The sequence below is a fragment of the Lissotriton vulgaris genome, chromosome 9 (genome assembly GCF_964263255.1).
Source record: "Lissotriton vulgaris chromosome 9, aLisVul1.2, whole genome shotgun sequence".
In the NCBI taxonomy this organism is placed as follows: Eukaryota; Metazoa; Chordata; class Amphibia; order Caudata; family Salamandridae; genus Lissotriton; species Lissotriton vulgaris.
Genome location: NC_141697.1, coordinates 388925711 through 388943991, shown reverse-complemented (window position 1 = coordinate 388943991; position 18281 = coordinate 388925711). Strand labels below are relative to the sequence as shown.

At 43.3% G+C, this 18281-nt stretch overlaps 1 protein-coding gene across 2 annotated transcripts in view; it reads left to right on the top strand.

Moving 5' to 3' along the window:
* CCDC85C (coiled-coil domain containing 85C) overlaps window positions 1–18281 on the top strand; it is a 270400-nt gene that overhangs the window by 239096 nt on the left and 13023 nt on the right. The gene's annotated exons all lie outside the window — the stretch shown is intronic.

Below are 18281 nucleotides of genomic sequence, written 5' to 3'. Positions count from 1 at the left end.
TGACCCAGCCCAGTGAGACAGTTTCAGTCCTGTGTTGCAAAACGAATTGTGCTTCCGCTGCCAGCCCCGCCTCTGTGGCCATCACCCTACGGTACAGGACGCGTTGTTTTTCCTCTGTCGCTTTCACCTTTTCTTTTACCTCCTTCTTCCTTAAACTCCTCAACTGTTTGTTATATTTTATTTTCACAGTGAACATTTTAAAAGGCAATGTTTATTTCCCAGCCCAAAAGGGTGTTATAAAAGGCTGCAATATATTACTTGTTTACCCATTTACGTCTTTACTTGTTTTTGGGTCTTTTACCATTGCCAAAATCATCCTTAGCTGCGAGTACTGTGACTTTAACAGTGCATGGCTTTGATCAGAATGTCTATTTATATTACTGTTAATCATGGTGTGTTGCCATCCTTTGTGATTTATGGAATTAATGATTTTGTAACTCCCAAGTTTCACCTTTGTTCATTATGTTCTCTATGTCGTCACGCTCATGTGACCATAAACAATATGAGCTAAAGGGCGCGTACTACATTCACAAAGGCAGTTTACTGCCGAATGTCTGTACGTTTTTGTGCTTTCCCTTAAATATTTAGCTGATAAACGCTCTCCGGAGTGCCCGTCGACCTTGGAATATTGAGAAGATTGCAGAGAATCAGAAGGGGGAGGATACATATTCTTACTATGCTGTAAAATGTGCTTTTTATCGTGTTGTTGTGAATAATCAGATCAATGTGGTCATCTTCTGAGCAGCTGCAGTGCCTGCCTGCCTGCCCTCTGCTACCAAGAACTGCAGTCACACAGCCTGTCTCCGGTCAGTGCCCTTCCATTTCTGGTGTTTTGACTCAGTTTTAAGATCTTCTTAGAGTTTCTCGCTGCTCAAATGGGTGCAGTTTCTGATATTTATATGTTTCCCTGATCTTCATCGCTTGATTTTCCTTGCGAGAAAGTGTCACTCATAGTCGTTGGAATGGCATTTATTGCAATCTGAAACCTTGGCAGCTATGGCCACATGAAGTGCTTTTCACGCCACGCGCTTTTTTGCATCAAAATTACTTGTAGGGCAAAGAATGCATAATTTTTCCTTACAAGGTCACTCGTGGAGCCTTTTTATGCACAGCTGACTGCTTCTCTGAAGTGTAACTTCTGAAGAGCCATTTTGTTTAAATATACATGAGATCAACTCTGAGAAAACAAAGATATTAATCTGGGTGGCGGACGAGAAGAACCTTGCAAAACTCTAAAGGAGTGAAGGGTGCAGCAAAGCTGTGTATGTATGTTTGTACACCTGTTCTCTAAAAAACACACTTAGCAGACATATAGGACCCTATTCACAAATATCGTGTAAAAGTACTGATTGGGATTTACATCTCACCTAAATTAACTTTTTTCCCTATTCACAAATGTTCCCAGTTCTATACCAGAAAAACTGTACTGGCGAAGGTTTAGTGGTGTACTACTGGGAGCGTTCAGTGACAGTTATTGCAGGCTCCCATTACCGCTGGGCAAATTGTTACATAGTGTAGAATTCTCTATTTGGGAATGGAGGCCACTGTGTAAATTGACACTTTTTTTCTACACTAGGAAATCTTTTTTAAGCTGTGGGAAGAAAGCTCTTCCCCTACATCCCTAGAAAATCTGGGGGACATCCATTCCCCTTCACATATTGAAACTTCAGTTTGGCTGGAGTAAATCTTTGATCCTTTCTAGGGTGCAAAGCCTATTAGATCAAAATATGGGGATGCCCCTTATACATATGTTTGTCCAAGTCAGATCATGCCTAGGGGCACCCACTTCTCAATTCTTGATTGGGATTTACTCCTGCGGGCTTGGCGTAGAAATCTGCAGTTGAAAATGCATTAACATTTACTAGAAATCTTTGTGAGTCCTTGCAGAATTAAATAAGTTATTTTTGGCCATAATTTACATTTTTGAATATGGCCCATACTGATTCTCTGACACAAATGTGAGGGGGCAACAGAGATTTTTTTTTACAATCCGAGGCTCATCAGCCACAGCATGGGGAGCTAGAAATACAAAAGATTTTTTTTAAAGCTGTATTTATTGTGATGGATGCAAACGTCTTACTGTACATTAGAAAATTCCCTGCAAACTAGGAATATTGCTGCTTTGTAAGAACTGCCACAAGAGATCACGGACGTATTGGCGAATGAGCTACAACTTACAAATGTTAGTTGCCTGAAAAAATGTAGCAGACACACTCACAAAACGAAAGGCATCACTTATTCAAAAAAGTATTCTTACGTGACCCATAGGGAAAATACATTAGTCATCCTAAAATCCATCCCACTCGTTGCTTCGCCCTGCCCTTAACCAATGGATTCAAGCTGCAAAGCCTGTGGACACGCCAAAGGTCTGGATTCACTTCTAAGCTAACCAAAATGAACAGCAAACTATTTGAGGTTTCTCTAGTATCACGTGTAGGGCAGAAATGGACTCCTGTAAAACTTAAAAGGTTGTCTCTTTTTCTTGAGGTGATGGGAGGAAGGGACAAGATGTCTCCGCCTGTAAGTGGATTGATCATTGATGTGGCTTTGTGCCACATCCCCAGGTTGTTGACATAAGTAATCTCTATATCATATCCCATATATTAATGTGGCTTTCCAAGATTCTTCAAGCCTTTTGGTTGCTTCATTGTAAGTCTCACAAGTGTGCTGAAGGACCTATTAAAAAAGTTCCCTTTTGTTTCTAGTTGATCTTAATGCGTGTGCACGTTTCACAGGTTACAAACATATCAGATTTGTTGTGATTTCTGGATGTCGTTTAATGAGTTGATGGAGGTGGTTTGTTATGCTTTGATTCAAGTTTATAAATACCGGAAGAAAAGAATCATGTATTAATGGAGAAGAACATTTTTAATTATATTACGATAGTAAAACAATGGTCTTTGGAATTCATGTATATGCCAATCAGTTTGCACAGAGCATTTTATGCAATTTTAATGCACATGATAATGTAGTGTTATGTTATATGTTATGTTATGTTATTTATTTATTTCTATAGCGCGCGGCTACTCAAAAAGAGTGTCCCGGCGCTTTAAAGGAGAAAGAGACAATACTGCAACATAAAAAACATAACACCAGATAAAAACTAACAGAAGAGTGGACCAGAAATTCACGGAAGACCGGCTACTGAATATAGTGCTTATAGCTGTTAAGTGGTCCCATGTAATATTATGTTAATAGATCTTTTAAGCGCATGAATACCCAGAGGAATCTTGGCGCTGAGGTCCGGAGTAGGCAGGTTCATGCAAGGCACGGTCCTATTAAACAGCCAGGTTTTCAGGGCATTCCTGAAACGAGGTCGGAACTGCTCTAATGGAGATGGGAAGATCATTCCAGAGTTTAGTGGCTGCCACCCTAAAGCTTCTACCACCCCAGCTGGTTTTGAAAAATCTTGGAGTTGCTATCAATTTAGCTCCATCTGAGCAAAGATGTCTTTTTAGGGACAAACCAGTATAGCAGGCGGCTCAGGAACTAAGGACTAGTATCATGAAGTGCCCTATAGGTAATTCAAAGGACCTTAAAGAGGATACCGCTCTTAACTGGGAGCCAGTGCAGCTTTTGCAATCGTTTTTTGACTGAGTGAAACTTGGGGATTCCCAACAAGGGCCTAGCGGCTGCATTCTGGATCATTTGCATCTTATGAAGTTGCTTCTCAGGCATACCAAGATAGAGGCCATTGCAGTAGTCTAGTTTGGCAAGAATCAATAAAGTAATCACTGTTTTCTTGCTTTCCACAGGGATGAAAGGTAGTATTTTTTGATTACCTTAAGAAGAAAGAAGCTCGCTGAGGAGAAAGCATTAACCTGTGTCTCAAAGTTCAATTTAATATCAATATTCACGCCGAGGTTCTTTGCCTTGGCGACTGGGATGGGTGCCGTCCCTAGTTCATCAATTCTGTGACCAGTCCGGCGAAAAATTGCCGAAAATGACTATTTCAGGTTTATCTGAATTCACTCTAAAACAATGAGAGCTCACCCAGGAGCTGACTGCCAGCATGCAGTCCTTAAAAATGTTGCATCAGTAGTAGAGTATTTTTAAAAACAGACAAGACAATTTGTGTATCGTCTGCATATGATGTCAATGCCAGTTTGCAAGATCTAATAAGTGTCGCCAATTCGGATACATAAATATTATAAAGAGTGGGGCTCAAGGATGAGCCCTGTGGGACCCCACATGGAAGGACAAAGGAAGGAGAATCGTGGCTGCCCAAAGCTACCGATTGTATTCTTCCGGACAGAAAGGAAGAGACCAGTGTGAAAGCCTTGTTGGAGATGCCAATGGAATTCAGCCGCTTAAGTAACAAATTGTGATCAACCGTGTCGAAGGCCTCAGACACTTCAAGCAAAATCAGAGCAGCAGCGTCTCCTGTATCCAGAACTGTTCTGATTTCGTCTGTGGCTTTAATTATGGCAGATTCGGTACTGTGTTCTGCCCTAAAACCAAACTGGGTTTCGTCTAGGCAGTTGTTCTGCAGATAGTGAGTTAGGTGTTCATTCATAAGTTTTTCCACCAGTTTTGCAGGTAGAGGAAGACGAGAAATAGGTCTGTGATTAAAAGCAGAACAGATAGTGGCTGGGTAGCTCTTGCGCAACTACATCTAAATTAATATTCTCCTACTAAGATGGCTCAAGGGAACAGGGGAAAGCGGCCACTTGCGTCCCCAAAGGAGTCCTCTGAAAACAGAGAATTCAATAACAAAAAATAAATTGTCCCCGAGCACATATATGCCAGTTCTTATATTGTTCCAAGAGAAAAGATAGCCACAATCAAATGAGTGTTCTTTCAAAAGTTCATCGAATCAAATTCCTTTAATTTCCATTTCTTTTCTCTTCATACATCAAATCTCTTCACAGTCTTCATCAAGTTCATACAGAATGTAGCCAATAGATCAAAAGGACCAGTGCCAACACGTGTTTCGTCAGAGGGTACAATCACCCAAATGACTTCTTCAGGGCTACAACAGAATAAACAAATCCATTATGTATACGTTTCTCTTTATATACAAAACCAATCCTTCACCAGTGGATATATACTCCATCCAAAACCAAAGAATTAAAGCTATAAAGACATAAAGTGTGTACAGAAACTAGAAAGAGTCACATGAGGATCCACAGAACACCTATCAGATTCAATACTGAAAAGTGAGTAAACATGCACGGAGTGAAAGTTCCAATTTCCAGAAAGAAAAAAAAGAAAACCCAAGTGTAATAAATCACCACAGCGAGAAAAAAGATATATATAAAATTATATATACAAACCTTATTACCCAAAATTATGAAAAAAAGTCATGAAAGAATGTGAGGGCAAGTAAACATATTACCAAAACCATATTTTAAAGGGCAAAGTATCAATCTTTAATAACCCTGTCCAGTTTATACAGGACGAACTCTCCTTAGAAGCATAGATTGGCTGAAGGTAGAGAGTTGACTCACCCAAAAATCAATCCAAATAACAAATTATATAGGCAAATTCCAGAAGACAGTTGTTCCTCAATTATAAATTGGAACTAGAAGAAAGAAGATAATCAATTAGGGTCCATACTCTTCTAAAAGATCATTTTTAACCACCACGGTGCTATATCAGCGCACACTTAGCCTAAAAACAACAAAGGCTCATCATAACCATGTAATGCAAATACTACATGTCTTAAGATAGATGGAATTAATTAAAGGCCTATCTCCAATAAAAAGGGTTCAGGAGAGTTACCTCAATCCATTGTATATCTCAGAGTTCTTCATATAGGATAATATGTAGTTTAGATCTGTGGGAAACAAACCCATATATATTTTCAGCTTTAACCATAACATATTAAAATCAGTTTATAATGCATTTAAATAGCTATAAGCACGATGGACAGTTAGTCCATATATGTGTAAGGAGAGGTCATATTGTAAACACCTAGCTAATCCACGCTAAGTTATTGTTAGTTAATAGTAACCCAACACGTTAAACCTATAAAGGCGGCAAGAACATAGGTAGGTCTGATTTAGTTGGGTTCCCGCTGTAGTAACCCAGAAGTATATTATGACCCGTATCTTATCACAGATAACACAATATAACCACTAGCATTGATGTTTAAACGATAGGAAACAGCAAAAGCGAAACGAACCAAACCGGTAATCTACGTGCCGAGTAATGCCGAAATTTAAATCGCTGCATATTTGAAAGGACTCCCTGTAGGTGAGCCGACAGTCACTCAGTATTGCCCGGGGAACCACGAGAGCCCATGTACATGCCCCTAAACCTACCAAGGAGAGTACTCCTCACGTCTTCAGAAGGGGTTCCGTTTCAATAACAACCGAGCTGTCCTTACGCGGCATTTTAAATACACGATCCCGCCAGAACATTCACTTTAGACACAAAATAGACGTAGGACACTACCCTTATTCTTACTACAGTAAACGGTCGCCATCTTTAAATGGTAAAGTAACGATCGTAATACCATTTATATTATACATATTGAATTATTTTAAGTCAAGAATTATAAGACAGAAATCATTTTAAAAGAAGGGAATCTAACCTTTCCACGTTTTCCTTAAGTGGCGTTTTGATGCCCAATCCCGCCAAAATCATCACTCCAGTACTGAAAGCGACGTAGGTCACTAATATTATTAATACTACCATAAACGGCCGCCATCTTAGTGGTAAAGATGACGGTCGTAATAAAATTCATATTATACATATATGAACCATTATAAATAGAAACCAAATTCATTATTAAAAGAAAATTAACCTTTACAAATTGTTTATAAGAACACCTATAAATTTAGGTAAATGGCTTTAGATTCACAGTTTCAAGAATTCGAATAGAAAGTGAATGGCCAACTTTTTTCTTTTTCTAAGCTCGACTGAACCCGCAATCGCAAATCATAAATAAATGACCAGATACCAACATATAGTGTCCAAGGGAACCAATGTGCCCAAAGTAGAAAATAAGAAATTATAAAGCAATCGAAACCCATTCATAAGCATTCTTTTAGATACAAGACAAAAGGGAAATCAGGTAGGGAAGAAAACAAGCATTTGCAATGCAATAGGTCTCGCATTATTTAAGTTTGAGCTATTAGCATTGTAAATGGCAATTGTTTTTTGCTTTATGCTATATTTTTTTTTTTACATAAAAAGCTTCATATAAAATATGTTTTATTAAAGTTATTTATGCAGTATCTAAATTTTGTTTGCATAAAACAGTATAATAATATCTTAGTAAAAAAGTCAAATATTTTAATGGAAATTCACCAAACGTTCATTTATGTGTTCGTTTTGAAAATAGCTAAATTAATAGCTTTGTCATTTACAATGCCAATAGTTATAACTTTCGCAAATGTGACACCTATAGCATTTGTAATGCAACATTTGTATTTACGTGACTTAGATGTATTGATATTACAAATAACAATGGCTTTTAATTTTTTTTAATACTTAATAAAAGTGATTGTAATTTATAATGGCAATAGCTTAAACTTTTGTAAATAACTTTTGTGAAGATTATGTTCAGTGTATTTTATTGTAACAAAATCCAAGAACAGAAGTGAAATATTAACATCTTTTTGTGACATTTGTAATAAAGCTTGAAACATTGAGAGAACATATTTGTGCTGTGGTGGTGCTGAGTGATGCTGTGGTGGTGCTGAATGGGGCTGTGGTGATGCTGAGTGATGCAGTGGTGGTGCTGAGTGGTGCTATGGTGGTGCTGTGGTGGTGCTGAGTGATGCTGAGTGATGCTGTGGTGGTGCTGAGTGGTGCTGTGGTGGTTCTGAGTGATGCTGTGGTGGTTCTGACTGATAATGTGGTGGTGCTGAGTGACTGTACTCACTGTCACTCTGCACTCACTGTCACTCTGCACGCACTGTCACTCTGCACGCACTGTCACTCTGCACGCACTCTGCACTCACTGTCACTCTGCACTCACTGTCACTCTGCACTCACTGTCACTCTGCACTCACTGTCACTCTGCACTCACTCTGCACTCACTGTCACTCTGCACTCACTCTGCACTCACTGTCACTCTGCACTCACTCTGCACTCACTGTCACTCTGCACTCACTGTCACTCTGCACTCACTGTCACTCTGCACGCACTCTGCACTCACTGTCACTCTGCACTCACTGTCACTCTGCACTCACTGTCACTCTGCACTCACTGTCACTCTGCACTCACTCTGCACTCACTGTCACTCTGCACTCACTCTGCACTCACTGTCACTCTGCACTCACTGTCACTCTGCACTCACTGTCACTCTGCACTCACTGTCACTCTGCACTCACTGTCACTCTGCACTCACTGTCACTCTGCACTCTGCACTCACTGTCACTCTGCACTCACTGTCACTCTGCACTCACTGTCACTCTGCACTCACTGTCACTCTGCACTCACTGTCACTCCGCACTCACTGTCACTCCGCACTCACTGTCACTCTGCACTCACTGTCACTCTGCACTCTGCACTCACTGTCACTCTGCACTCACTGTCACTCTGCACTCACTGTCACTTCGCACTCACTGTCACTTCGCACTCACTGTCACTCCGCACTCACTGTCACTCTGCACTCACTGTCACTCTGCACTCACTGTCACTCTGCACTCACTGTCACTCTGCACTCACTGTCACTCCGCACTCACTGTCACTCTGCACTCACTGTCACTCTGCACTCACTCTGCACTCACTGTCACTCTGCACGCACTCTGCACTCACTGTCACTCCGCACTCACTGTCACTCTGCACTCACTGTCACTCTGCATGCACTCTGCACTCACTGTCACTCTGCACTCACTGCATGCACTCTGCACTCACTGTCACTCTGCACTCACTCTGCACTCACTGTCACTCTGCACTCACTGTCACTCTGCACTCACTGTCACTCTGCACTCACTGTCACTCTGCATGCACTCTGCACTCACTGTCACTCTGCACTCACTGCATGCACTCTGCACTCACTGTCACTCTGCACTCACTCTGCACTCATCATTACTGTTCCTTTTGTGGCATAAAACGGGTACCTCTTCTGCGTGCACTGGTTTATGTCAGAGGAGCTAAGCTTGGTCAATGTCTGAACAAAATGGCAAAATGATATGTTCCTGCAACAGCACAAGGCCGTAGATTAGAAGCTACGAGGTAAGAGACAAAATGTACCCGCAATACCAAAGTACTAAACGTTTCACTGTATCTTGGAGGAATGTACTTACAAAAAAAAAAATCAATCACCCATAACAACGAACCCACCCGACCCGTCCTTATCAAAACAGATCAGACGAAGACTTGATGGAGAGGGCCAGGCACACAACCCGGCCATCGGTCGCCTGGGAAACCAGATCCATCCACGGCTCAGGAGTCCTCTGTGCGTGGACAGGGTGTACTCCAGGAATCAAGTCCGTGCAATTGTACCTAATAATTTTCTCATAAAAAACTCACTGCGCATTCCACCCTCAACGAACAACACGCTTGGCAAAACAACATGCACGGCAAAGGAAACCGGCCGCTCGCACACTCTCCTCTCCTGCCTCCTTGTATCATACCAAGTCACGGACATGCGCAGACGTCGTGATGCGCATTTGATTCAAGTATTTTACAGTTTTATAAAAAATACTCACTGCGCATTCACCAATCAACGCGCGCGGCAAAGGAAACCGCCGCGCACACGCTCCTTTGCCCTAAGGTAAGCAATTACGGCGGACTCCCGCTTTCGTTTTCCGCCGGCCTGCGAACAGGAAGTCAGGCAGGCCGGGCGGGACAACCGGAAGTAGGAGGGCGGGAGCCTACCCCGCCTCCCACGGAAGAGCCGCGATTGTTTGGCGCACCGGAGCAGGCAGGAGCCTACCCTGCGCCCCGGTGCCGAAGAAGGGTAGAAGAGTCTTGCTGCCGGTGGGAGCCGCTGCACTGAGGATGCCGGTGAGTGGGGCGTCGCCTTGTTGGGGGGGGGCGGGGGGCATCTGTGTGCGCGCGCGCGGCGGCGGACTGTGTATGTGTGTGAGCGTGCATGTGTGTGTGTATGTGTATGTGTCCTGGAGTCTGTGTGTATGCGTGTGTGTGACGGGGGGGGGGGGGGGGTTGCCTGTCTGGGTGCCTGCGTGTCTGTGTAAGTGTAAATGCGTGTGCGTGTGTGTGGAGCCGAGAGGAGAGGGGCTGGTGTGTGTGGAGGGGTCTCTGTGTATGCGTGTAGGTGACGGGGGTGTGCCTGTGTATGCGTGTGTATGTGCGCATGCGTGAGTGCTGTGTATGCGTGTGGCTGTGATGTGCGCATGCGTGAATGTTGACGCGCGTGCACGCAGCTCAATCCACGCTCGTCACAGTTTTGTGTCCCTCATTCCCCCGTGTCAGCCGACTATAAGTCTCCGCCCTGGACGCATCCTTCGGATGCGAATTCCAGGGCGAGACCTAAACATACAGAAAGAGGGGATTACATATGAAGATCAAAGAATGAATACAGAGGTAAAAGTGTGTATTCAAGCAGATTGAAGCCTCAACCCTCACATCACTTCTCAAAATCATCTAATAAGCAATTTATAATTTTATCCACTTGAATAGTACATATTGTCATGATACAATATAAGAACTGGCATATATGTGCTCGGGGACAATTTATTTTAGGTCTGTGATTATTCGGTTCGGTGGGATCAAGGTTGGGTTTTTTCAGTAGTGGCAAAATAGAACGAACATGGAATTAAAGATGGTGGTAAGACTGGGAGCCAGAGTCTCAGGGGCATGCTTGAACATATTGGGGGGAAAGGGGTCGTGGGTACAACCTGATTTGGCCTGCTGAATAAGAGTAGTGATCTTATCATTAGTAATTGGTTTAAATTCAGAGGAAGTCGAGGCATTAGAAGAGCCCACACTGCATTTATCTGGCCATGTTTTAGTGTCAAAAATGACATGTTTGCTCCACTTTCTGGAGGTCCAGATAGTTTGGAGACTACTTGAAAGAGTTCCTTAGTGGAGTTCTTCGCCTCCTCAATTTGTTTAGCAAAGTAGGAGCGCTTCTCTGTCATTATCAGGCTTTTATATTCAGCCAGTAGGGATTTCTAGTTGGAAAGTTCGCTGATGTTAAAGTTGTTTCTACAGCGTCTTTTTTTTTCTTCTCCTTTTTGGACTGTGATAGAACCTGTGTCCTTTTTCGCACAGAGATCTCAGCAATCAATGCCAAACCCACTGAGCTTTACAAAACCATGCATGCAGAGTGTGTACTTTTGCCAATGGCTTCTGCAGTGTGCTTTCTGTGCTGCCCAAGTTGCAGGAGCATGATCACTGGACAAGAGCTGCTAGCAGCTATACAGGCATTAGCTGTCCTGTGATGCTTGTGTGGACCCCATGGAATTGCTTGAATGTGTTGAGCCCTTCTGAACTCCAGCAGCACGGTGAAGGACATTAGCCCTGGCCGACTCAGTGCTTAATTAATGCCGGTGTTTTCTGGTGCTCAGCACCGGCACTTATTTCTAGACACCAGCACCTATCATGGGTTTACACCACATGGTGGTGTTGTGCTTCTATTCCTCTGGTGAATTCATCAGTGCAGTGTTTATTTAAAACTGATGAATCTAGATCATAGGGAATGCTTGTGCTGGAATTCGGCCGCAGAAGCAGGGCTGTGGCTAAAAACCTGGCTTTTCCAGCAAGTGGTTTAGAATGTTCATCTTTTAGTCTGCATGATACCTTACTCTCTAGCACCAGGACACTTCCTGGAGTATGCGTGTGCTCCACAAATGCCTTTGCTTTTAATCGGTGGTGCCAGCTGGAGTGGACTCCTATAAAGTATGTCATAGTCTAGTGTGCTCTAATGAGCTGCTGTTCATAGACTTCTGTCCTAGACCAGCCTGATACAAGCTAAGCGCGCTGTAAAAAGGGTTACATTGGATCTTGGATGTGCGCAAGTCCATTAACTTCACTTTATTAATAAAAATGTTATGGTCGTGATTCAGTTGCAGAAATCATTCTTTACTGCCTCTAAAGCAAGCCACCGAGAAACATGCACGCCGGTGCAACCTGACCAGTTGGAAACTAGCACCAGGGAAACAGCAAGACTATATGAAGCTTATCGGTTAGATGGATCCGAGGAGTGCGGCGATGAGCCATAATTGGGAGTGAAGCAGAAAATTAGAAGTCAAGAAGTGCTTCTTCGAGTTTGTGGAGCTGAGGTTGTGATTGCTGAAGATCAGGAGAGCTGAACGAAAGAAGAGATGTATAGACAGGCTGATTAACCATAAGATTGGCTATCCACTGCTCGGTCCCCAGCTCCCTTCAGTGCAGAGGAGCAATACTAATGAATGCAGGGGCAGTGTGGCGGGGAGGCAGGAGAGCCAGGACAGGTGTAAAAGTGCGCAGAGATTAGATGTGATTGAAAAAGTGGAGAACTGCACTGTCAGGAAAAAGGTAGCAATCAGCTGAGGAAAAATGTGAATCCCTGTGAGTGTTTTGTACTGTGTGAGTGAACAAATGGGCAGGAAGGAGTGTCAGGAGATAGTGGAAGAGAGATTTTAGAAAAGCCTACTCGAAGCTGTCCGCACTCTCCAACTTCAACTCCCATCTGAAATGACCAAAGCATGAACAGAAAAAAATTGAAATAATAATTTTTGCATCCAAGTTAAAAGTAATCTTCGAATGATGGTGAGCCAAATGCACGACAGTAAATGCAGGAAGATGTTTCTTAATGGGAAGCGACGAACCTACTGCGTGATAGGGCAGAATGTTCAAAGATATTGAGAGTGAGAAGCAGAAGGGATAATGAAGGCTGTGTGCATGAAGCAGGGGGGGTGGAATTTACGGTGAAACAAGCAAAAGGCATTAGAGGGACAGCGCACGTGTGTGGGCATGGAGAAGACGGATTGGGAAAATGTACGGGGAGAAGGAGGGATGATGGCAAGTGTGCCTTAAGAAGCAAGTATGATTGAGGTGAGTGGCATTACCTTGAAGCATTTTCACCCAAGAAGAATATCTGATTGTGCCTGGATTTTAATCTACTTTTGTCACTAACACAAAATTGTTCATTTTTTCTACTTATGATTCTTCCATGATGGCTTGTGTTGGATCTGGCTTTCTTTGCATGGGCCAAATTCCTTTGCCTTCTTTTATTTAACCTGTTTTTGTTAGCTTTTAGAACCCTGCACACTTTTTCATGCTAACCAGTGATAAAGTGCTTGGGCTCCCACCTTTAAACATGTTAAAATTGGTATACACCCAATTAGCACCTTTAATTTACATATAAATACTTAGTAAAAAGGACTGCTTGCACCCTGGGTTGTAAGTTGCATGCTACAAGTGGATTGCAACACACTTTTGCCACCTGCTAAAGTAGCACTGTAAAAGATAAAGTGCTAACTTCAGTTTGGGAACAGATAGAGAAATGTTGTTTACACTCCAATTAATTGTAATGTGCCAGGGTCACATGACTGTGAAAGTCTCTCATGTGTTTCTTTTTTGTTTGTATTCGTTCCAGACACGTGGACAAAAGGACCTTGGGTGTGGGGCTGGGTGTTTTTCTCCTGAGCATGATGTCCTGTGGAGTTGTACTCCACCTTCCTGAACTTCATTAGGGTAGCCTCACGGCTTGCCTACCCTCTTCCTGCTTCTGATGGCTGCTTGCCCTGCCACTGAAAAATGCAGCTCACACCTAGGTCTGCCCTTTGTTACTCTAGCCCAGCGGTTCTTAACCTTTTGACTTCTGTTGACCCCCACTGAATTATTACTGGAATCCTGACCCCCCTGGTCCCCCACGGAGTCCTTATTGGAAGCCTGGGACCCCCAGTATAGGCAATTTCTATGATTCGGACGGCAAAACACACAAAAATACAAAAACAAGTATACATACAAAAACCGTATTTGTATATATTTTAGTAATTTAAAGTGATTCATTTTAATATTAATTTTGTAAAACCGTTGCGTATCCCTTGACGAGACCTCGCGCACACGCAGGGTTCCTTGGACCACACTTTAAGAGCCACTGACTTAGACTACGTGAAGCCAAACCCAGCAAAGGAGACCCCCCCCCCCAACTACAGATTGGCACTGGGGATAAAAGTGGCACCTTTAGGTCCTCTAATCCGCATCAGAATACTCCTGGGTTTGTGGAAGACTCTGAAGGACTTCTCTGCTGAATGAAGAAGGAAAATTGGACCGGGATTCCTTGAACCAGGCTCCCCATAAGTGACTCCAAGTATCTGACCTCGTGTTTGAGTTACCGAGACACAACAAGCTTCTGGAGGACTCCCTGCAAATGATCAGCACCAGCTGGCCCAGACTGGGCCTTGTTGCTGTGCTCTGCCGGAGTTAGTCCTGAAAGGTACCCACCAGGTCCTGGAATTTGGAAGGCATTCGAGTATAGTCCTCTTGATGAAAAGTTTAGGAAACAGACATTTTGGGCTCCATATGACTGCTAATTGGCCTCTTTGTGCCACAAATTGTCCGCCTGTCACAAACGGCAATGAGAACCTCCAGCAGGACCTGCTCCTCGTGCTGACAACGTCGTCCCCCCTTCCCCCCCCCCCCCAGCCCCTGCCAACACGAATGACACTCTTTGTGCTGAATTTAGAAGGTAACTCTTCAGTGGGACGAACTTGGTTCCTCTATCCGACCAAAGCTCCATTACATCGCTAACTTTCCCCTGGTCCAGTGCAACCAAATTACCACAAGTGATGCTTCATGCTTCTGGCTGTTATTTTCTCTTAAATATTTAAAAACTAATATCTCTGGTTCTACTGATAGGATGATTTTAATTTTTTTGTGTAATTTTCTTTATTACATTTTACTGTATTTTTCTAAGTTGGTTTGGGGTTTTTCTTGTGCTGTTTTCACTTTATTACTGTTTGAATGCTGCATAAAACTTTAAACATTGCCTGCAAGTTCAGCCTGACTGCTTTTGTACCAAACTACCAAGTGTTACGCACAGGTTTATATAGTGACTTTAGTGGTTCACCCTGACAAATATTGTGTTGATTATTTGAGTGGGGCTTCCCACCCCTCTCCACTGATAAAGCAATTTCTTACAGTTTGTAATCAATTATAGCCAATAGCAAAAGAGTCCCGCCACAAAGTTTCTCTACTCTATAGGAAAAACTGGCTAATGATGAAAGTACTAGGATCCACCTTGAAACGGGGGTCTTTCAAAAAGAAGTTCTCACAGGTTTTTGTGTCTTTCCTACATTGGGTGAAAGCACACAGTGTTTGCTTAAATACCCCTCACACACCAAAAGGGCCCTTGGTGTCATGCTTCATCATAAGGGGTCTTCCCGCCCTGCTGCGGGACGGGGTGTGCTACAACCTATGACTACGCTGGAGCACTGATCTTCAATACTATGTTGGGTGTAGGATAGAAGAGAAGAAGGGTCAGGGGTGATTGAAAGTGTATTTAAAAAGGGCCTGGCTCTTGTGGACTAGAAACTTTAATATTCCCTTGAGCTGGCACTATTAAAAGAAGTGTGTCGGAGGTATCCCGCTTAATGTGTTGTGTGTGTCAACATGTTTCGAAGCGCAAGGCTTCTTCAGGACAGAAAGCTGATCCCTTTTGTTCTCACTACTCTATCTAGACAATGTTGATCAGGTCAGGGTAAATGTCCAGTGATGTGTGTGTGTGTGTGTATATATATATATATAAATATATATATTTGAGCCCGGAGCATGTGTCTCGCTGATTTCAGCATTGGTTTTCTATGTGTAGCCGGGTCTCTGCTGATACCGGCAAGGGGCACGCCCTCCCGTTCTGGAGCTCCGTGTGATCAGCAAAAACTGTGGTGGAGTGTGAGATGCACAACACGGCGCCCCCCCTAGCAGAGGTACTAACCAGCTGTGTCTGCGCGAAGGGGAGAGAGGAGGCGGCATTGCGCTGCCTGACAAGGGCTCATTCGAAGGTAATGGCCGGAATAATATGCCCAGGACCCCTGTGGTGGAGTGCAAGAAGCGCCAAGCAATTGGGGGCACGAAAGTGAGTCTGTTGTCCCATACACTGGTATACGGGACCTCGTGGACTGCAGGTTCCATCAGGCAGTGCTCCTGGGAGGTGCAACGCTGTTATTACACTCACCTGGAGGAGGAGGAGCCAAGGGACTGCTGATATTGAAGTGGTCTCTGGAGCGCTTGAAATTTTGTTTTCTTGTGGGGCTGGCACTGATGACGGCCAATGGGGCCAGAAACGCGCCTGCCATGGCGTTTCACAGACTTCAGGAAGCGACTGCATGTTTGCCAAATAAATCCTTCATTTGAGCCCGGAGCATGTGTCTCGCTGATTTCTAAAGAGGTCAGCATTGGTTTTCTATGTGTAGCCGGGTCTCTGCTGATACCGGCAAGGGGCACGCCCTCTCGTTCTGGAGCTCCGTGTGATCAGCAAAAACTGTGGTGGAGTGCGAGAAGCACAACACGGCGCCCCCCCTAGCAGAGGTACTAACCAGCTGGTGTGTGTCTGCGCGAAGGGGAGAGAGGAGGCGGCATTGCGCTGCCTGACAAGGGCTCATTCGAAGGTAATGGCCAGAATAATATGCCCAGGACCCCTGTGGTGGAGTGCAAGAAGCGCCAAGCAATTGGGGGCACGAAAGTGAGTCTGTTGTCCCATACACTGGTATACGGGACCTCGTGGACTGCAGGTTCCATCAGGCAGTGCTCCTGGGAGGTGCAACGCTGTTATTACACTCACCTGGAGGAGGAGAAGCCAAGGGACTGCTGATATTGAAGTGGTCTCTGGAGCGCTTGAAATTTTGTTTTCTTGTGGGACTGGCACTGATGACGGCCAATGGGGCCAGAAACGCGTCTGCCATGGCGTTTCACAGACTTCAGGAAGCGACTCAAATAAATCCTTCATTTGAGCCCGGAGCATGTGTCTCGCTGATTTCTAAAGAGGTCAGCATTGGTTTTATTTATATATATATATATATATATATATATATATATATATATATATATATATATATATATATATATATATATATATATATATATATGTGCTATTATTGTGGGAAGAGGCAAAGAATCATGCACAACATACAATACCCAGTAGGTATTCCCTATGTTAATTTATTTTTTTTGGAGACAATGCCCCATGAGCCTCTGAACGGGTGGGAAGGGTGTCTATAATCCCATTTGACTGCTAGACACTGCCTCGCTAAAGTAGCGCCTCCCACGGCTCCGTTGAAGGAATGCCACCGCTGAGTATGATCAATCTTGCTACCAAAACAACTGCAAGTTCACGAGATTTGAAACACTAATTTTGTTGTGACACCTTTGATAGGCTACTGAGACAGCAGATGAAGTATTTAATAATGCCTAAGTGTTTCCCTTCCTTACTGGGATTTGTCACTTCAAATTATCATTTTTACCAATTAGCTATAATTTGAGGAAAGTTCCGAAGTCCTAAACTTTATCCTTCATTGAGAGCTCGCCTAATGTTTCCATCTCCGAAAACTCATTTACTTGTTATTGCCTTTCTGTGGTTAGTTTGCCAAATTTTCCAAACCCTTTTCTTATCACAAACCTTTGAATTTCATTGCTATTTTTCTATAAATGCTGTAGTTTTCAGTGTCCCACTTGTAATGTATTCTTTATTTAGAATATACAAACTGTGAATTACAGTTTTTATGTGGTCTCCCACTTCATAAGAAACCCTGCTGTCTCACTTTTGCCAATTGTGAATCACCGCTTTATGGCTGATGCTGTAGAAAGAGTGATAAGTATTTCGCTGGAAAGATATTTTGAATCAAGTGGCTCTTAAGCCCACTTACATCGTGGTCCTTTACCACCCACAATACTGAAACTGCTCAATACAGGAAATAAACTTCTCCCTTTTATGGATGTCCTTTCAGTGTCCAGTGTACCTGTTTGTGATCTACACCACATGATTTCATGTAAAAATATTTTCTTTTGTGGCTTGGTTGCCTGTTAGATCATTCAGATAATTCCTAGACCCAAGATCTTTTTAAAGTAAATCTTTAGGCTCACTGCTTTTTTTATTCAGGGTGAATTTGGGTGCCATCGACACAATTTCGAAGTGAAATTAGCACAGTTGAAGTAGGCAATTTATATTAAGGATTCTTATGATGTGATATGCACTGTCAATCTTAAGTAGTGAAAGATGGAACAGACTCAATCTAGGGATATGCCAATGACCCCCTCCCTTTGTTAGTAGCGGCTGGCACAGATCGGGGTTGGGAGGTGGTGAAAGTCAGGTGAGGGAGTAAAGAGAAAATAAAATGTACCTCCTCGCCGCGTCTCTCCTCTCTCTCCGCCTTTTGCCTCCAGAACAGGAAAAGAGTCCCCAGCTCCCCTGAGACAACCACAATGCTCAGATGGGG